At 36.6% G+C, this 23045-nt stretch overlaps 1 long non-coding RNA gene across 1 annotated transcript in view; it reads right to left on the reverse strand.

Moving 5' to 3' along the window:
• Positions 1 to 17876: 17876 nt before the first annotated feature.
• Positions 17877 to 23045, reverse strand: part of LOC127683262 (uncharacterized) — a 235870-nt gene continuing 230701 nt past the window's right edge. The window contains exon 2 of the long non-coding RNA XR_007977510.1: positions 17877 to 18855. This is a non-coding gene — a long non-coding RNA (uncharacterized LOC127683262). The remainder of the gene's footprint in view (positions 18856 to 23045) is intronic.

Raw genomic sequence — 23045 nt, forward strand, 5'->3', positions numbered from 1 at the left:
TGCCAGATGCTGGAAAGAACCCAGGTATCCCTCAACAGAAGAGTGGATGCAAAAAATGTGGTATATCTACACAATGGAGTACTATTCAACCATTAGAAACAATGAATTCATGAAATTCTTAGGCAAATGGATGGAGCTGGAGAACATCATACTAAGTGACATAACCCAGACTCAAAAGGTGAATCATGGCATGCACTCACTAATAAGTGGATATTAACCTAGAAAACTCGAATACCCAAAACATAATCCACACATCAAATGAGGTACAAGAAGAAATGAAGAGTGGCCCCTTGTTCTGCAAAGACTCAGTGAAGCAGTATTCAGCAAAACCAGAACGGGGAAGTGGGAAGGGGTGGGTGGGAGGACAGTGGGAAAGAAGGGGGCTTATGGGACTTTTGGAAAGTGTGGGGCTAGAAAAGGGGAAATCATTTGAAATGTTAATAAAAAATATATCGAATAAAAAAATAACTAAGAAAAAAAAAAAGAAAATGTCACTTACTATTTTTTTAACATAGAAAACATTTTCGCTTTGTCTGCATACTCTTGTTACATTTAAAGAACCTGAATACAAAGTAGGACCCAAGATGAAGTACATTGTCATAAATGACCTCAAAGTTTATCACTAACTTGGCTTCAAGTTCTGAAAAAAAATCAGTCCCCATTGAGATCAAGCAGTATTTAAAAAAAATATATCATTAAGGGGTTTCATTTTGATATTTTTAGACAAATTTCATCATTCTTGTGTCTCTGTCTACTCTTCTTCACTCTCGCTCATTTCTTCCTTAGTCCTCCAATCTCAATAGTCTGCTTTACACTGTAAACTCACAGGACTCCACCCCTTACTTAATCCTCATGTTTCAACATGGAAACTAGAAAAATTTTATGGTTGACACCAATTCTTATATATCTATATTTACCAATAAATGTAATTTGGATCTATTTGTGAGAGAGAATAATTTTACTATTTTTCAATACTAAGTCCATCAACTCATTTGACCTAGTACTTGCAATTTAATTACATTTTTGGATAATTTAGTAATTTTTTTATTTTTGGTTAATGACAAAATAAAATTCTGTTATGTATATGTTACATATTCATTTTTCAGTCATCCACTGATGGAGATCTAGAAATGTACAATTTCTTTGGTACTATGAACAGTGTAGCAACAACCAGGGATGTGAATGTTTCCCTATGGAAGGACATAGGTTTGCATTCATTGTTTAAACTGTGAGAGTGGCATAGTTCAGTCATATGTCTATTCTGTTTTCATTTTCTGAAAAACCTGCTTTCTTATTTCTGTAAAGGAGAAATGTTATTCATTTGTACTACTTTGCAATCTTGTGAAGGAAGAGTAAAAGTCCACATTTCCCTACAGCTTCTCAGGTATCTACTGTGCTTTAATTTTGGATCATAGTAATTTCTCACTAGAGAAGGATTAGTATAAAAAAACAATTTTCATGTACCTCAAATAATGCACTATATCTTGGGGTTCTCTAACCAGGAAAAAGAAAAAGTTGTGTGATCAATCTTCAAATAATAGTAGAAAGCAATTGAAGAAGACAACAGAAGAGGCAGAGATCTCCTATGCTTTTGTGTTGGTAGGATTAACATAGTAACAAATGGACAGTCTACTAAAGCTAATCTACAATTTCAGTGCAATCTTCCTCAAATTTTTAACACAATTTTTCACAAATCTTGAAATGACCATTTTTAGCATCATATAAAAAACACACAAAATATTTTCAAATAATAACAAAAGCTAAAAATATTCTCAAATAATAACAAGAGGAGATTCACATCCCAGATTTCAAGTTGAATTTCAAATTTAAACAATTAAAAAGAGCAGAGTATTGGCAAAAACCATGCAAACAAATAAATAAAAGTAATGCACATTGATCAATAACATTGATAGATTGATTTGGAACCCAGTCATAAATCCACAAATATTTGAACACCTGATTTTTGTGGTTAGAAATGACAGAAATATAAACATTAAAAAAAATACAGCATCTTCAACAAAATATACTGGAAAATCCAGATGCCTGCAAGTATAAGAATAAAAATAAATCCATACTTATTACCCTGCATAAAAATTAATTGGAAGTGGATCAAAGACATCAACATAAAACCAGATACAATGAAACTAAGAGAAAAGAAAGGGGATAATAACATTGAACTCATTGGCACATTAAAAGACTTTCTGAACAGAACACTATTGTGACAGAAAGGAGTATCAACAATTAATAAATTGGACTTAACAAAACTGAGAAGCTTCTGCTTGTCAAAGAACACTGTCATTCTGATTAAACATAGCAGCATACAGAACAAGAAAATATTTTCAGAAATTACAAATGAGACAAAGGACTAATATCCAAAATCTATAATGTACTCATAAAGTTAAATATCTAGAAACAAATATCCTAATTTTGAAAAGGGGTAGGGATAAACAGAGGATTCTAATAGAGGAAAATTCAAATGTCTGAGATCTGCTTAAATAAATGGTAATATTCTTAGTCATCAAGGAAATGCAAATCAAAACTACTTTGAAATTTTATTTTATATATGTCAGAATAGATGAGAAATAAAAGTGATAGCTTCTGCTGGCAAGGATGTGGAGGAACACTCACATAGACCCACTACAGAAATCAGTATGACAACTGCTCAGAAATATGGGACTTGATTTCTCTCAAGATCCAGCTATACCACTCTTGGTCATATAATCAAGGAATGCTTCATTATATCATAGAGACACTTGGTTAATCATGTTGATTATTCTACTTCTTAGCAGCAATTGGAGACAATCCAGATGATCTATCATGAAAGAGCAATTAAAGAAAATGTGGTACATTTACATCATGAAGAATTACTCCTCTATTAAAACAGTCAGAACATTTTCAGGCAAATTGATGGCACTAGAAAACATTATTCTATGTGAGGTATCCCAGTCTCAGAAAGACTAATATGGTATTTATTCACTTATATGTGAATAATAGTTGTAAAGTCAATGATGAACAAGCTATAGTATATAGAACCTCAGAGGGTAGGTAGAGTACAAGGCACTAAAGGGAATAATATATATATCATTATGAAAGGGAATAAAATATTTAGTTTGGATATTTTGAGGGTGGTAAAATGTGACAATCAAGTGGGGAGGGGAGGAGATAAAGTGTTGCGCAAGAGAATGCTTAGAGAAAAAGCTAATATTAGAGGTTTTTGATGAATAATATGAAAACAGAACACAGCAGAAACTTCTGCAAAATATATATCTGATAGTGGTCTAAATAATACTGTAAAATAACAGGGGACACAGGGTCCAAACTGTACATCTCTTGTGACCGAATTAAGCTTATACCACCGGGATTCAATTATATCTGGGTAAATTGTTGGCCAAATGGGCTCAGTAGAGTTACCTAAACAAACCATACTGTTTCAAAGTCTATATATTGTTCTCTACAAACAAAAAATAAGGTCCTATTACTGATGAAAATACCTACCCAACTCATTGAAAATAGATTTTATTTTGGGCTGGTTCTGACATAGGGCCTTCATCCCTATTTTTCAGAGTTACTCGTAAAGGAACACACTGTGTACACTATCAAGAGAGAAGCCTAAACACCAAGCCAGACACAAACCCTTTGCATACTTCTACTGCTTGCAATATATTCTGTGACAATAGTGGTACAAAGCTTGTGGTAATTGCCAACCAATAGCTGATTTGATTTAAGAACCACACCACAAAATGGAACTGATACCTGAACCAAGATATTCTAGGGACCCAGAGCACAACCAAATAATTCTGGTAAGAGCAATTTACAAATTCATCTGGAATAACCCAGGAGAGCTAAAACTATTCTCAACAGTAAAAGAACTTCAGGGGGGGATTCAATATCCCAGACTTTGAACTCTACTACTGAGCAATAGTGATAAAAACTGCATGGTATTGGTACAATATCAGGCAAGTGGATCAATGGAATAGGATTGAAGACCCAGAAATGAACCAACACACCTATGCTCACTTGGTCTTCAACAAAGGAGCTGAAAGTATCCAGTGGAAAAAAGATAGTCTTTTCAACAAATGGTGCTGGTTCAATTGGAGGTCAGCATGCAGAAGAATGCGAATCGATCCATTCTTATCTCCTTGTACCAAGCTCAACTCCAAATGGATCAAGGGTCTCCACATAAAACCTGACACACTGAAACTAATCGAAAAGAAACTGGGGAAGACCCTGGAGGACATGGGCACAGGGGAAAAGTTCCTGAATAGAACACCAATAGCTTATGCTCTAAGATCAAGAATTGACAAATGGGACCTCATAAAACTACAAAGTTTTTGTAAGGCAAAGGACACTGTCAAAAGGACAAAACATCAACCAACAGACTGGGAAAGGATCTTCACCAACCCTAAATCAGACAGAGGGCTAATATCTAATATAGACAAAGAACTCAAGAAAGTAGAACCCAGAGAGCCAAATATCCCCATTAAAAAGTGGGGTCCGGAGCTAAAGAAAGAAATTTCACATGAAGAACTTCAGAGAGCTGAGAAACACCTTAAGAAATGTTCAACATCATTAATCATTAGGGAAATGCAAGTCAAAACAACCCTGAGATTTCACCTCACACCAGTCAGAATGGCTAAGGTCAAAAACTCAGGAGACAGCAGGTGTTGGCAAGGATGTGGAGAAGAAGGAACACTCCTCCACTGCTGGTGGGATTGCAAGATGGTGCAACCACTTTGGAAATTAGTCTGGTGGTTCCTCAGAAAACTGGGCATGTCACTTCCTGAGGACCCTGTTATACCGCTACTGGCATATATCCAGAGGATTCTTCAGCATGCAATAAGGACACATGCTCAACTATGTTCATAGCAGCCCTGTTTGTAGTAGCCAGAAGCTGGAAAGAACCGTCCTTCAACGGAGGAATGGTTACAAAAAAATGTAGTATATTTACACAATGGAGTACTATTCAGCCATTAGAAACAATGAATTCATGAAATTCTTAGACAAATGGATGGAGCTGGAGAACATCATACTAAGTGAGGTAACCCAGTCTCAAAAGATAAATCATGGTATGCACTCACTGATAAGTGGATATTAGCCTAGAAACTATGAATACCCAGGACATAACCCACAAATTAAATGATGTCCAAAAGGAATGGAGAAGTGGCCCCTGGTTCTGGAAAGACTCAGTACACGAGTATAGGGGAATTCCAGAACAGGGAATTGGGAAGGGGTGAATGGAAGAATAGGGGGACAGAAGAGGGCTTATGGGACTTGAGGGGAGTGGGGACCCAGAAAAGGGGAAATCATTTGCAATGTAAATAAAAAATATATCAATAAAAAAAGAAAAGAAAAGAAAAAATGTGATGATAAAATGACAGCTAACAATGTTCTGATATACTCATAAATCACTGCTTTTTTCAGCTATCATCACAGAATGATGATGTTCTTCCTGAAATGGATGCTAACAAATGCAGACCTCCAGCCAGATACTTCACAGAGAGTGAGAAACCTTACAACAGTTATCCCTAAAAAGATTGTCTCCATCAAAACCCCCCATTTGAAGCTCAAGGAAGTCTATGGAAAAGGAGATATAAAGAATGCAAGAATCTGTACCCCATTTATTAATAGGGTTGTTTGGTTTTCTGGAGTCTTAACTTTTTAAGTTCTTTATATATATTGGATATTAGCCCTCTATCTGATGTAGGATTGGTGAACATCTTTTCCCAATTTGTTGGTTGCCGATTTGTCCTTTTGATGGTGTCCTTTGCCGTACAGAAACTTTGTAATTTTATGAGGTCCCATTTGTCAATTCTTGATATTAGAGCATACGCTATTGGTGTTCTGTTCAGAAATTTTCTCCCTGTACCAATGTCCTCAAGGGTCTTCCCCAGTTTCTTTTCTATTAGCTTCAGAGTGTCTGGCTTTATGTGGAGGTCCTTGATCCATTTGGATTTGAGCTTAGTACAAGGCGATAAAGATGGATCAATTCGCATTCTTCTGCATGCTGACCTCCAGTTGAACCAGCACCATTTGTTGAAAAGGCTATCTTTTTTCCATTGGATGTTTTCAGCCCCTTTGTCGAGGATCAAGTGGCCATAGGTGTGTGGGTTCATTTCTGGATCTTCAATCCTGTTCCATTGATCTGCCTGCCTGTCACTGTACCAATACCATGCAGTTTTTAACACTATTGCTCTGTAGTATTGCTTGAGGTCAGGGATACTGATTCCCCCAGAATTTCTTTTGTTGCTGAGAATAGTTTTAGCTATCCTGGGTTTTTTGTTATTCCAGACAAGGAATTCTCACCTGAAGAACTTCGGATGGCAGAGAAGCATCTTAAAAAATGCTCAACTTCATTAGTCATTAGGGAAATGCAAATCAAAACAACCCTGAGATTTCACCTTACACCAGTCAGAATGGCTAAGATTAAAAATTCAGGAGACAGCAGGTGTTGGCAAGGATGTGGAGAAAGAGGAACACTCCTCCACTGCTGGTGGGGTTGCAAATTGATACAACCACTCTGGAAATCAGTCTGGCGGTTCCTCTGAAAACTGGGCACCTCACTTCCAGAAGATCCTGCTATACCACTCCTGGGCATATACCCAGAGGATTCCCCACCATGTAATAAGGATACATGCTCTACTATGTTCATAGCAGCCCTATTTATAATTGCCAGATGCTGGAAAGAACCCAGGTATCCCTCAACAGAAGAGTGGATGCAAAAAATGTGGTATATCTACACAATGGAGTACTATTCAGCCATTAGAAACAATGAATTCATGAAATTCTTAGGCAAATGGATGGAGCTAGAAAACATCATACTAAGTGAGGTAACCCAGACTCAAAAGGTGACTCATGGTATGCACTCACTAATAAGTGGATATTAACCTAGAAAACTGGAATACCCAAAACATAATCCATACATCAAATGAGGTACAAGAAGAAAGGAGGAGTGGCCCCTTGTTCTAGAAAGACTCAGTGAAGAAGTATAGGGCAAAACCAGAACGGGGAAGTGGGAAGGGGTGGGTGGGAGGACAGGGGGAGAAAAGGGGGCTTATGGGACTTTCGGGGAGTGGGGGGCTAGAAAAGGGGAAATCATTTGAAATGTAAATAAAAAATATATCGAATAAAAAAAAGACAAAAAAAAAAAAGAATGCAAGAATCAGTGGGGATGAGGACACCAAACAAATAAATAAGCAGAGGCACTAAAACAATAAAACAAAAGCCAAAACTAAAACAACTAAAATTTCACACCAAACCAAAAGAAGCCAACTACCCAAACGGCAAAAAAAAAATCACGACCTTCTAAATCAATACAAGCAAAATTCATATGAATTCACAGAATCTGAAGCAGCAAACACGGGGTCAGGACCAGGTTTTCTTTGTATATCATGGTTTTCAACTTGCTATTTTTAACAGGAAATAACACAACTGAATGTGTAGCTGAGATTTATGTCTTCTCTTGGGCTCTTTTTCTTCTGTTGGTTTGTCGTGATCAATTTTAATTGGTGTATTTCTTTTACCTTTTCCTTTTGTTTTAATCATTTATTTTATTTATTTACATTTCAAATGTTATCCCCCTTCCCAGTTTCCTCTCCACAAGCCTCATATTCCCTCCCCACTACCCTGCCATTTGACCAGTCTCTCCCAACCGCCTGCCCACTCCTGCCTCACTACTCTAGCATTCCCCTACCCTGGCATCCTCTATAGGACCCAAGGATTCCTCTTCCCAGTGTATATTTTACTGTGTATTTTTAAAAGTAAATAAAGAATGACAGACTGAATGGAAAAATTTAGCCTCTATGAAAAAGTTTCACAACTGAACTATAACTTATACTTGCTAGAAGAAGGAAAACCAATTTTCTGTAATAGATCGACACTAATTATATCAACTAGGTGAGGACAGGCCTCCTGTTGAAGGGTAGTTTTACAAACATTTAACTAGAAAAAAAATCAATGCTGATAAATACATGGATATTGGAATGCATTGTGTAAAGCATACATGGACATTCTAACTCTGTTGTATACCACTCGGCATGTTGTAGTAAGTTAGATGTCTTCAATCGAGTCACATATTATTATCACCAGAAGACATTTAACAAGTAAGAAAATTTATGAGACCAAAGAAGGAAAAGTACATTAGTGGAGTATTTTTGAATGAATTCAGAAAACATATGGAATAGCAGTCTAAAACACTTGGAGACACATTTGCCTTTTTAAAATTTAAACCATGCTACATTTTTTCAATTAATTTATAGCTACATTAATTTTAATCAGTAAAGGAATGACAAATCTAATAATATTCCCTTCAAATTATGTAATAATTTTATGACATGCTGCAAATGTTTGTCAGTATATGGGTACATATTACAGAATATGTATAAAAGTATAAGTTTAATATAATGAGATAAGTGAGTTAATTTGTATAATGAAGCTGCTCATCTAACAATATATATAATAGCCTACTAAGATGTGTTTTTTGGCAAAATGTTTTAAGTGACATTTTATATATCAGTTGTGGCTAAATCAAAGAAATGTCCTTTTTCCATTATTACTTTATTATGAAATGGCAACTGAATGTCCCTAGGAAGAATTTAGCTATAAATGTTAAAAGAATATGGGGCAGCCAAGATAATATCATGAAGTCATGAATAAAATGTTAATCAAGCCATTTTATCTTGAAGATGTGTACCTACTGAAAGAATATATGGAAATGGTATCAGAAAGTTAGCTGCTCAGTAGAAATAATGAAATTTATGTGCATAAAACTTGCAATAATTATAATAAAATAGATATAACCCATCATTTCATCCCAGCATAAGGATAAGATTAAAGATTGGAGATGAGGGTAAGGTACAGGAAAGAGATAAACAATATTAATGGCCTTTCAAAATTTAATACTAAAAATTACTCCTGCCTTTTACCTCCATGTACATCCATGCACATATGCACATGTGCAAGCATGCATATACACCGACATCATAAAAAAATGAGCTAACAGTTGAATTCACATACAATGGGTGGAAAATATCTTTACTAAAAATTAAGCAAATGAAAGCCAAATGCTGGTATTGATTATATTGTGTTTTTGGCCAATGAGGTTCCCCGAATCTCATAGACATTAAAGCTATTTCCGATGTTCTGAAAAACTTAATCTTATTGGTGAAGATTGCATTTACTAGAGTCATAGAATTTGGAAAATAGTAATCTTATATCGATCCAGAAGTCTAATCCCTACTGTGTTGCTTTCATACTGCTAGAAGATATTCATCTCCCTAAGGGAAGAGGAAATTTATCAGCAATAATCATTAGCTTGACAAGACCTGCCATTAGTGGAATAGTGTACAATTGCCATGAATATAGCTATCGATTATTCTGTTGAATATAAGGTCAGCTCTTCCAAAGGAAGCTTTGCCTGACACTGCTATTGGGTCAAGAATATGTACCTACACAGGTCATTGTCCCTGAGGGAAAAATTACAACTATTACTCTTCAAAATTGGCATTAAAACAAATGCTAGATTTCCCATTATAGCAATAAATTAATTAATTTCTCAACTCATCACAGAACCATACTTTTGATTGATTAACTGATTTTTATTTATGGCACTAGATGATGATTAACACACAGAGAGACCTGAAACTGCTCAATATGAGAATATTGGACTGAAAAATACTTAGCCTTAAATGGATCATCTATATTATAATCACTTATCACAAGCCTTCCTCATATTCTCAGTAGAAGAAAGAACAGAAATATTTTATAAGTCAGGATGCCTAGAAGGAAATCATGCCTTCTATACACAACAGAAAATTTCCACATATAAATTCACAAACAGCACATTCAAGATATGTAAATTTAAAGTCAGACAAATCTCAGCATAGAAAAATTGCCATAGAGTCCATGAGTAGTTGTGAAGGAATTGGCAATTTATTTCTTCTTGGGAAGGGAGAAACATTTTCCTTAAGTATGGATTGTCTGGCAGACAGGCTTCACTCCAGACAAGACCACACATCCAAAAAAATATGGCTCAAACAAATTTTACTTGATATGATTTTAAAAGTGAACACAATCTTGGATGGGTAGAAAATGGAGTGGATCTGTAAATGAGATGGGAATATGTCAAGATAGATCATATAAAATTATGAAAGAACTAATCAACGAAGAAAAGTAAATTAGTAATAAAGAAAATAAGCAGATAATACACTGCTGAATATCATAACCCATTTCATCCAGATTAAATCTTTTTTTTCAATTTCCAGGCTTTTATTTTAGACTTAAATTTGATTAAATCTTTAACTTGATGTGTTAACCTGATAAAATCCAGCTAATCATAAAAGCCAAAGGACTGTAGAATTTTAGGTCTCAGTGTTCTTCTTTCTATATCCAAGTGAACCATTATTTAATAATTCTCTCTAATACTAAATAAAATTATTATGACACAAATGCTATTTAATATACAAATGAAATCTCATACATAACCTTTATTTTCTAGGTACATACTCTCTGCATCTACCAATTTGCCAAATCATTGCCTGAGTCGCCAAGAAGTATTGATGTGAGACCTTGAAAGGCAGCCTGGTTTCTGGTCGAACTAGGTTTGAAACCCCTGGTGACGCCGCAGGTGACCCTGCAAGGACTGGTAGGTGTTTTGCTATGCTCATGGACACCAGACCCTTGACACAAGGCAGCAGCTCTCCTTAGGCCTGTGGCCATCAGTCACATAAGGGCAATACCCCAAGCCCCTTCACAGGTAAAGGACATGACCACAGAGAAGTAGCCTCAAGACAGATCTCCATTCCAATGAGGTACCTAAAGGCCTGAAAGCATAGCCAATTAAAATCCCCACCCCAGACACTCCTCTCTGTGAAAGGTATTGAACCTCAGTCCTGCTCTGAGAAAAGGTGGGATAGTTTTATTCATCACAAGTCTCCACCATGATCTGCAGTGGGGAGCAATGGAATAGGCCTTTGTCAAAAGAGCCAGACTAATCTCCTGCAGGAGGCCTCTCAATGTTCCCAGTCATGGTCTCCACCAAGCCAAGCCACCTGCTGACAAACCAAGGACTCCTCATCATGGGACACAGTCGGAGTTCTTCTGACTCTTCCCTTTCAGCTCAAGGCTAGATCCAGCCTGCAGACCCCCACTCCATTATCAGGTCTTTTCTTCCTCAGCATCCAGTAGTGACTGGGATGCCCAAGAGTTTGAGAACCAGATGAGCCTGGCATCTCTGCAGGCCCGGGGACAACCCAGCTCCTCCAGGAATCCCTAGGACTTCAGACTATGCTTCCTCACACCAGGAATGGGGTTCTGTGGCTTCCCATAGTCTGGCACCTGCCTGGTGCTGGTGTGGGGAAAGCTCAGTCAAAACTCCCGCATCCAGCCTCCCCAGTGGCAGCATTTTACTCATATATTGGTAACCTTGCCCCCAATCCTACTGTAGTGCAGGATTGCACTGCACTTCATGGGTGCAAGTACATCAGCAGATAGATTTAAGTTTTCTTTAAGAATCATATCCTCAGTGATCCCTTTTTTCTTTTTTTTTAAATTTATTGATATATTTATTTACATTTCAAATGATTTCCCCTTTTCTGGACCCCCACTCCCCAAAAGTCCTGTAAGCCCCCGTCTCTCCCCCTGTTTTCCCACCCACCCCTTCCCACTTCCCCGTTCTGGTTTTGCTGAATACTGCTTCACTGAGTCTTTTCAGAACAAGGGGCCACTCTTCCGTTCTTCTTGTACCTCATTTGATGTGTGGATTATGTTTTTGGTATTCCAGTTTTCTAGGTTAATATCCACTTATTAGTGAGTGCATACCATGATTCACCTTTTGAGTTTGGGTTACCTCCCTTAGTATGATGTTCTCCAGCTCCATCCATTTGCCTAAGAATTTCATGAATTCATTGTTTCTAATGGCTGAATAGTACTCCATTGTATATATATACCACATATTTTGCATCCACTCTTCTGTTGAGGGATACCATCCTCAGTGATCCTTATAAACTGATTACCTTGGTGAAGCATAATAATTTTGGTTTTATTTGTATTCCATCATATTTGTATTATATCATAACACAAATTTTACTAATGTACTTTCTCTTTTCAATATTCTTTTTATTTATATATTTATATATTTATATATTCATTTACAGCCAGTCTTAATTAGGGCTTTCGTTTCTGTGAAGAGACACCCATGACCAAGGCAACTCTTGGTCCTTTATAGATAACACTTCATTGGGCCTGGATAACAGGTTCAGAGGTTCAGTCTGTTCTCATCAGCTGCGGCATGCCAACTTCCAGGCAGGCATGAAGGAGTAGTTCTGCATTTTGATCTGACTGAATCTAGGAAAAAAACTGACTCTTCCACACTGGACAGTTTCCATTTCCACCCTCACAATGACACACTTCCTTGGACAAGGCCACATCTCCTAAGAGCACCACTCCCTACGGACCAAGCATATTTCAACCACCACATATCTAGATCACAGCTTCCTCTTCCTCCTCTCCTCCTAGTTCCTCCCTCTCTGCGTCCCTCCACCCCAATCCACCTCTCCTTCCTTTCTTGTCAGGAAAGGGGAGGCCTCCCATGAATATCCGGAGATACCTGCAGAGAGTCTGAATCACTCCTATGCATGCTTTCTGATTGGAGGGTCAGCTTCATGGAACACATATGAGCTTAGCTGAGGTGTGTTAATTTTGTAGGTTTTCTTATAGTGTTCTTGAGGATTTTTTATCTAAATATAAATTATATTTCACCAAAAGAATTCCCCGGAATCAAAACACTAAATTTATCTCATAAAATAACTTAGAGAAAAAAAATTTTTTTTGGCCTTTAACTTTTTTTTTTAACTTAGAGAAATTTATAGGAAGTGTGCAATTTTTAAAATGTTTTGAAGGTTTAATTATATATATACATTGCAATATACATATACAATTATATGTTTAATAATATGCATATATTATATATAATATATATGTATGTCTCTCTGTGTGTGTGTGTCTATGAAAAGATATATAATAAAATGTACACTGTTGATTCCTCATGAAAGGTACTATTTGGGATGAGAACACAATGATCTCCCTTTTCTCATTTCTTTTATGGTGAATGAAAAATCTTTACTGATACTTTAAAAAATGTTATTCACTTTGTTTTTAAGGGACAATTACCTATCTGTAACAAAATATGACTTATTAGAATTATTTCATTTTTTATTATTTATTGTTTTTGGTCATGATCTCTATCCATATCATTCACTTGGACCAAGCAGTTAAATACATGATGACCTTTCCTATTTGGAAAGAAGAGAGGAATCAAGCATACATGATTCAACAATTTCTAGATAAACTCGAAAATCAGTGCTAGAAACATATATAATAAACAGAGATTTTCCCCTTGCAGAGTTCCCCTTCAGATAATTATTTACCTAAAATTTCTGGGTTCTTCTAAATTTTCTGATTGCTAACTAAGGACTAGGATATAATCTTTAGAAAGCTTCTACTTAATTACTGTTAAAGTCTATGTGTGTTTTTTCTAAGAAAATAATAGCCAGAAGCTAGAAAGAACCCAGATGTCCCTCAATGGAGGAATGGATGCAGAAAATGTGGTATTTTTACACATTGGAATACTACTCAGCAATTAAAAAAAAAATGAGTTCATGAAATTCTTAGGTAAATGGTTGGAACTGGAAAATATCAACCTAAGTGAGGTAACCCAATCACAAAAGAACACACATGGAATGCAGTCACTGATAAGTGGATATTAGCCAAAAAGCTCTGAATACACAAGACACAACTCACATATCACATCATTCCCAAGAAGAAGGAAGGAGAGGACTCTGGTCCTGGAAAGGCTTGATACAGCATTGTAGGGGAGTACCAGGACAGAGAAGTGGAAGGGGGTTGATTGGGGAATGGGTGGAGGGAAGAGGGCTTATGGGACTTATGGGGAGGGAAGAACTGGGAAAGAGATCATTAGGGATGTAAACAAAGAATATAGAAAAGAAAAAAATGAAAGAATATATTCAAATCACTTGATTAGTTAGATCTCAGCTTGAATATTAATTTATTGAATTCCCTGATCAAAAATAAAAATAATTTAAAAACTTTTCAAAATGAAAAAAAAAGAAAACAATTTTAACTCCTCTGGGCCTCAGTATTCCTCTTCTGTCATGCAATGTTCACTACAACTACTTAAAGAAACAGGTTCAAAGTAAGTGATACAATAAGTCTACCTAGATACTAGGCCAGGCACAGAGCAATTAATTAATGAATGCTTGCTTTTCTTCCTGCTAAGCTAAGAGGAGGGGCAGTCTATGGCTTACAGTCAAGGGCATTATAAATATAATTGTTTGACTGAAATAAAATGTGTGTTTTGTGTAAATCTGAAATAAGAAACAATTTTCTTTCGAGTTAATAAATATTATTTTGCTTGATCTTTCAAGTCACCTGTTGCTCTTATATTTGTTGTTTTTCAGAAGCACATACTTTCTGTTTTCATTTCAAAGTTACCATTAAGTACATATTTAATCTATACTTAACACTCTGTAAGCTAGTTTATGACTGATGATTTTTTTCATTATTCTTCTTGTTGAAAAGTGCCCTGTCCTATCAAATCTACTACTAAACTGAATAGTGTATAACATGAAAGGATTAGATTCATGTAACTTAGCTTATGAAATTAAACTAAAGTTATTAATGGACCAAGAGATAAGGTTTATGCATATGGTGGAACTCAGCAGTGACATGCCTGAGAGCAAAGAGAAGCCTTTTGAGAGCTATCACAGAGAACAGAAGAAAAATATTTACTATGGAAAAGAGTAAAGAGTACCGTAAGAGGAATGATTGTAAAGATGGCGTTCGCTATTTTATGGATGAGTCACATGGCTAAAAACAAAAAGAAGTCTTTTAAAATTTATATAATTATCAGAGTTGTTAAGATTCTTTCTGCTCTAATTAAACTAGAAAAATTTACTCATGATGAAAGATGCTGACCTTTTGTTTTGGAGAGAATGTCTGACATTTATAGCTACACTTGTCACAGATAAATTCACAAATGCCTAGGATTTGCATACAAAGAACTGTTTTGCGTATGAAAATATTTTTAAGCTATTTGGGTTTTTTTTTGGTTTGTGTACATGTAAACTGGGTTACCTGTTGAGAGAATTTTGGGGTCATAGGGAAGAGCGGCGAAAAGAAAGTACGGCTAAGTCAATGTTCACTGATCAAAGCCGTAAACTTTAATGGCGCCGGACCTTTTAACAGTTTGGGCAAACCCTCCCCCCAGACTCCAGGCTGAGTTCCGGTGGAAGTTGTCTAGCTTCTCTTGGAGGTCTTCGTCTTGACTGCTCCGGCAGCTGGGTGGGTCACCTGTTTAATTCAGGAATCCCTATACACGGAGGAACAATGAGCTTGACCTTTACTACGTGCACTCCACCCTAGGTGGAGCAGGATCCTGGCATTCTGGGAGAAGTTAACCTTGACCAAAGTCAAACTCTGACCAAGTGCAAGACTGCCCCAATATGGCTCTGTACATGTCCTCCCTTTTTTTATTAATTTGAACACGAGGAGGTAGAAAACAAGTGGATAAATATCCTTCATAAGAAGGCGGGCCTTAACCAGGAGGGGAAGCATTGACCGTAATTCCTCTTAAATATTGTATAACGTCTTTTTCAGAGGAGGGGTAATAGGCTCCCTTATTATTTTAAGGACAGCCTCTCGACGTTAACCCCTATGCAATTAGGTGTACTTCCTGGGGACTCAGAAGCAGAAATTCACCTCCCCATGCAGTGCTTTGCCTCGCACGTCTCGCTGGTACCCATGTTTGTTCAAAAACAAACACACATAGATCTGAGTTCTATGTGGCTCCCTCTTTGGAGATCCACTTGTGTAAGTTTTGAAGCCAGGGGGGTCTGCAAGTGTCTTTAACAGACATGTAATCTCTCCATCCAGGTGAGCCTGGGTGGAGACAGCCAGTCTGCTTAACAGACAAGGTCAAGAGTTAAAGGTGGAATAGGATTAACTTGTCCCAGAAGTATCCAATTCAGTTGTAAATTAACAACTTTAAGGATCCAAAGCTTGGCCTCTGAGGTGGGAGAGGTAGCCTTGTGAATCAAGAGATATGCTGTTACTTCTCAGGAAAAGTGGAGACTATATGTTAAATTAACACAGCTGGCTGAAGATTGTTAGCCATCTTCAAAATTGGAATCTTCAAAATTGGAATTATTTCTAGACCAGTCTATGGTTGAGTCAGCTGAGCACAATAAGGAGAAGAGTCATTTTAACTCTTCTAATTAATTTTTCCTAAGCTAGCATAACAGTCTCCATGTTCTGTCCCACAAGGTCTAAAAGCTTGAAGCTAGGCAATTTATCTAACCTGGGACATTTAACAATTGAGGTAAGTCAAGAACATATATCCAATATAGCTCTTATGTTACCATGGTCTGGGCATTCAGCAAGCACACAGTCAGCATATCTTCTGCAGCATTCTGTGGAAAAAACAGAGGACATGCCTTCTCCCCCAATATTAAATCAGGATCATGGCATATGTTAGTAAGTGAATTCCTTCATTTCACCTAGACATCAATATGTCTAATTACAAGATGTCATATACATTTAGCAAGGAGTTTCTTGGCATCTAAATTTTAAAATTTTTTTTTTTTTTTAAAAACATGCAAGCATAATTTAAATTATATGCACAGGGACACAATTTCCCCTCTCTTCTTTCTTCCAAGAAGATATTGTTTTATTAATTTAAGTTGGAACACAAAGTATAAACCATAACATAGGCAATAACTATGTAATTATATAAAATATAGTTGCTTTTTCTGTTAGAGCAGTTGCAACTAGACAGCCTAAAAATGAATCATTAGTCACATGTACATATTTTTTTTTTATCTTTTAAATTAGAAATATGAATATCATTTATCTGTAATAACTAAGTCCTCTAGAATTAACACCATTACGTGGTAGAGGTAGAAATTGAGGACATCAAGAACAAATCTTTATAATTTGATGTGCACAAAATATAAAATTATTTCAAATACCTAAAGGACAGTCATTTAGAGAACATATCCTTTGTTCTTAGAAATTTGAATCACATTTGTATAAACTGTAGAAATTAAAAATTAGCAGTATTAAAAATGGACCAATTTTAAGCAATTATAAAACCATGAGCTATATATATCTACTATTATTAAAAGCTTGACCTTTAACATCTTAAAAATAGCTGCTATAGCACCCAATTCAGGTATCTGTGTTGAAGCAGGGAGAAACTTAAAGGAATAAACATGTGATCTGATAGTACAAATTATCTTTTGGATAACAATTATTAATTTTGCCTAAAAATGCTTGCCATGTAATAGACCAACCATTAATAATAAATTTGATTGTTGCTTGAAGCAAGGAACAAATGTTTCCTACCTTGAAAACAGAGGTTTAAGACCTTCTGTGGCAAGCTTAAAATGAGGTAAATATAAGATAAAGCCAATTAATATATCTTAACAACCTTTGAAAGCCATTTACCTAAAAATTCTAAAAGTCTATAGGAGCAAGGGCCTGTAACAAACATTCTATGAACATTATACACTGAAATTTTTAAGATCTTAACTTCTGTATTGAAAGAGAGACAAACATTTTTTCCTCACAGGACGTAAGGCTGTTAGCCATTCCTTGAGGCAAAAACTTTCTAATGACATTGTTTTGTTGTTTCTTTAAAATTAGAAGCAAATGCTTTTATAACTATCAGAATGTAAAGCAAAAAACCAACCCTTTAAATTTACAATAATTTTATAGGGAGTAGACAGGCCAAATGTTAATGCTTTTATAGCCTCCTTGACCTTTCATAGATTTGAACTGCATTTTAACCCACACCTGGATAAGTCAAAAACCTTTTTTTTTTTTTTTTTTTTTTTTTTTTTTTTTTTTTTAAAGCCAAACACTCCCTAGGTGGGGCCTGTAAGGCAGAAACAATTTCTCAAAACTTCCTCACTAGCTTCCCCTGAGGCAGCTCTAAGCTTTGCATTAACTCAAATGTAAATTTTTTTATCTGCCCTAGGATCCACCTTGAGTCCTTGGCAAGGACATTGTATGAGATTCCTCAAATGTAAATATCTTCTAATCTGAGCCTTTTATCTAAGACCAGACCCAAACCTACAAGGACAATTTAAGGATTAAACAAAAGAAACCTGTAATTTCATGGTCAAAGGAACCTACTTGATATCAAATACATTTCTACAGAGATATCCTTTTTAATCTTGGAGGGTTAAATTTTGCTCCTACCATTGTAGCCTATAAACTTGTGGAAAAGAGGCAATGGGCCTCTAAAACCCATAGCTGTATCACTCTCAAAATTATCTTAATTACAAAATGTTAACAATTACGAGCCTGCAAACTGAAAACTGTAGCCAATGACACACTGATTTTTATTGTAACTCAATGTTTTCTTGCAATATTAGAGCACAATTGTAATTTTGGAAGCAAATCTCAATTTTAAACAATCTATTTTCTTTAAAATTAATGGCAAACACATATTTACAGCACAAGGTTTGTATGCCAGTTCTTATGTTCAAGTGTATAACAGTGTAACTTATTAAAGAGACAATATTTTAAATCTTAATCTTCATTAAGTCTAATCTCCAGGCCAAGATTCACATGAAACACCATGCCAATTTAGGAGCGTCCCAAAGGCCTGTATTTCCTGGATTGCGTCATGCCACGTGGTGTTCAAAATGGCGACTACCCTAAACTACCAGCCTTAATCGTCATGCCACGTGTTCAAAATGGCGACTACCCTAAACTACCAGCCTTAACCGTCATGCCACGTGTTCAAAATGGCGACTACCCTAAACTACCAGCCTTAACCTAACTTTTGTTAATAACATTATACCTTTTAAATCATGTGCAGTGACTTAAGCCAATACTCTATAGTCAAGACATGCAAAATATACCTTTAAATCCAATTATAAACAAGAACAAAGCATGAGTGGCGTTAGGCCACGTGTAGTTAGTTAAGATAGCTCTAACACTGAATCACCAGTTTTTAAACTAACCTTTTCTTAATAACACTATACCTTTTACATAATAACCAATTAATTTATAACTCTTTAGTCAAGAAATGTAAAGCCTTATATCATTAAAACCAATTAGAAACATGTATAAAGCGACTACATGAATTTCACCAGCCAAACCAAAGTCTTCCCAAATCTCGAGGTTTCTGGGCTTTAAGAGCGGCTTTTTCCCCAGCCACGCTTGCCTCTTGAGTGAGCTGCGCTGTCGCGGCGTGGCTTTGAATCAATCCCCACACAAACTGTGGCTAGCTCAAGAGGTTACCAGCAGATGTAATCTTTACCAATTTTTTCTTTTTAACATGAAACAGTCATTCACACAAAGACACAGAGAGGACATAAACATACACATAGACAGTCGGTGCACCGGGACAAACACGGAAAGATACACAGAAAGTTAAGCGTGCTTGTTAAGCAATTGCATCCATTTTCCTCTTTAAACAGCTCTTAGAAGCTGTGGACATATGCCTATTTTTAAAAACCCCTTTCTTTTCGCCGAAATCAGCTCTTACGAGCTTTGGGCAAATGCCTACCAAATTCCTTCCCCATATTTCCCTATCTTATCAACCCAAGCAGTCCTGCGCTGGGTCCACGCAGTATGCTTGAAAAACTGTATCCATTCCTGCACTCACAACCATAGACACGAATTCACTAGCGCTAGTTTTGCCCTCTATGTTGCTTACCGTGCGGACACCATTAATTTTCACCTTTTTCTGCGAAGCTTCGCTGGATAGGGCTACCTCAAGAAATTCTCTCGTGCCAGGTCTTCCCACGTTCAGGCGCCACTATGTAGCCGCCAGCAGCTACATGTAAACTGGGTTACCTGTTGAGAGAATTTTGGGGTCATAGGGAAGAGCGGCGAAAAGAAAGTACGGCTAAGTCAATGTTCACTGATCAAAGCCGTAAACTTTAATGGCGCCGGACCTTTTAACAGTTTGGGCAAACCCTCCCCCCAGACTCCAGGCTGAGTTCCGGTGGAAGTTGTCTAGCTTCTCTTGGAGGTCTTCGTCTTGACTGCTCCGGCAGCTGGGTGGGTCACCTGTTTAATTCAGGAATCCCTATACACGGAGGAACAATGAGCTTGACCTTTACTACGTGCACTCCACCCTAGGTGGAGCAGGATCCTGGCATTCTGGGAGAAGTTAACCTTGACCAAAGTCAAACTCTGACCAAGTGCAAGACTGCCCCAATATGGCTCTGTACAGCCTAGGATTTGCATACAAAGAACTGTTTTGCGTATGAAAATATTTTTAAGCTATTTGGGTTTTTTTTTGGTTTGTGTAAGAATTATTAAAGACAATTTATTTTGTGTAGGTAATAGTGTTTATTTACTTAGAAAAATTATGTAAATAATGTAATACACATTTTAGAAATAATTAACTGTTTTGTTAATTTTAGTCTTTCCAATGTTTAATTTTGTTAACCATGAAAGGAAACATATAGTAGGATAAATATACCTAGAAAAAAACACTTAAAAGCCTGGAATCCTGTTTGTATTGTCCAGCTCTTCGTGAACATAGAACACACATTGGTGTATTGTTTGTTGCTCCACTAAAGAACACTAATTTTCCCTCTTCCAGTAATAATTGATTTTCAAATATCTTCTTGACTCCAGGTGTGACTCTCTGGCCACTTCTCCTGGCTGGGTGGGGATGAAGAGGATCTTTGAGAAGTAAGGGTACAGGGAAGTATAAGTTAAAAGCATAGTGTATGCAACTCTCAAAAATTCACCTTCTAATAAAAAAATAAGAATAGAGTTAGTATTAAACTAGGTGCATGTGCATTGAAATGGCTTTAATTAATTAGATATAAATAATAGTTCTAAACTTGACTTGTAGTAGATGAAAAACATGATTTGGAAAAACATGTTTTAAGCAGTATGTTTATCAAACATTACAAGGAGGAGCCAGAGAGATTGTCGACAGGTCATGAGCATTGTGTCCTTTACTTGGTTAACTCCTACTATCCATATGGAGGATCACAACTCTCTGTAACACCCGTGTCACACATGTAACATCTTCTGGCCTCTGCTTACACTGTATCCATGTGGTACACATATTCACCTTCTGGTATATCACACATAACATAATCAAATAAATAAAATCTCAAAATTTGAAAACACAGAAAAACATGGTTAATATTGAAAGTTATCTTTTACTGTTTTTTAAATTTTACTTATTTAATTAATTATTTATACTCAGGATTTTATCTGCCCCTGTCCACCATTCTACTGTTCCACATTTTATACCTCCTCGCCACCCCCTCATGTATCCAACAGGGTACCCCCACATCCCATGCACTCTCACTCAAGCAGACCTTTAAACTACCTAGAGCCTCCAGTCTCTTGAGGGTTAGGTCCATCTTTTCTGACTCAACTCAAACCTGGCAATCTTCTGCTTTATTTGTGTTGGGGGTCTCCTATCAACTGCTGTATGCTGCCTGGTTGATGGTCTAGTGTTTGAGAGATTCCAGGGGTCCAGGTTAGTTGACACTGCTGGTCTACCTACAGGGTCACCCTTCTCCTCAGCTTCTTTCAGCCTTTCTCTAATTCAACCACCGGGGTCAGCAGCATCTTCTCTCCAGTGTGTAGGTACAAATATCTGCATCTGACTCTTTCAGCTGCTTGTTGGGTCTTCGGGAGTGTACTCATGATAGGTTGTTGTTGTTGTTGTTGTTGTTGTTGTTGTTGTTTTGAGGGCTCCATAGCCTCAGTAATAGTGTCAGGCCTTGGGAACTCACTTTGAGCTGGATCCCATTTGGGCCTCTCACTGGTCTTCTTTTCCTCAGGCTCCTCTCCATTTTTATCCCTGCAGTTCTTCCATACATGAGCAATTAGAAGTGAGATATGTGACTGTGCGATGGCATTGTCCTCCCTCACTTGATGCCCTGTCTTTCTGCTGTAGGTAGGCTCTACAAGTCTCCTCTCTCCGCTGTAGGACATTTCATCTAAGGTCCCTCTATTTGGATCCTGAGAGTCTCTCACTTCCCAGATCTCTGGAGCAATTTGGAGCCCCCCCCCCAACCTCCTACCTCCTGAGGTTGCCTGTTTCCATTCTTTCTGCTGTCCCTCAGGGATTCAGTCCTTTTTCCTAAAGCAATACCAGATCACTTTCCCCTCTTCCCCCCAACCCACTGACCACCTCCCAGGTCCCTCCCTCCCTCCCCAATTGTGATTATTTTCTTTTCTCTCTTCTCCCTCCCCAGTGGGACTGAAGCATCCTCAGTTGGGTCCTTCAGCTTGTTGATCTTATTGAGTTCTGTGGACTACATTATTTTCTTAGTTAAAATATATTTTTTATAATACAAGCAAGTGGACACTTGATTTTTATTATATCTCAATGTAGTTGAAAACATTAAATATAACAAAAGCATCATGGAATCAGCACAAATATCCATTTAACTAATTTATTCAATGTCTATCATCTATTCCACTAAAAAGAATTGGTTAACTAATGTGTGTTACATACTTTGACTTAAGAAGAATACTCTTTTGCTTTTTGATTACCAAAAGTTTTAAAATTTACTATTATATCATTTTGTTGCTCCAAATTATTCATGCATGGCCAGAAGTATTGTAAATATACATGCTTGCACATTAAGTTAAAGAATACAATTTCAAGAATCCTACAAATATTGGACAAGTAATATCATAAATATTAAATTAAAGTTAATGTTTATAAGCATGAATTCAGAAATTAATATATATATAAATCCTAGAGGACTATTATATTTTTATAAAACAATGGCTTGCATATGCATATATAAATTCTTTCTGTTAGTTTTAGAGACAATGCTGGGATCTTTGCATCTAACTTTTTATAAAATCATAAAAAATAAAGTGGGAGAAGGAATATATTTCATAAAATTCAGAAACTCTAGGTCCAGGTTTATATATTAGATATATATTAAGAGTGATATTTTTATAAGATGAGATAATTTATTTGCTTATGCACTCCATATTCTCAGGATGATATTGCTATTGTCATG

The sequence above is a fragment of the Apodemus sylvaticus genome, chromosome 4, assembly GCF_947179515.1.
Source record: "Apodemus sylvaticus chromosome 4, mApoSyl1.1, whole genome shotgun sequence".
In the NCBI taxonomy this organism is placed as follows: domain Eukaryota; kingdom Metazoa; phylum Chordata; class Mammalia; order Rodentia; family Muridae; genus Apodemus; species Apodemus sylvaticus.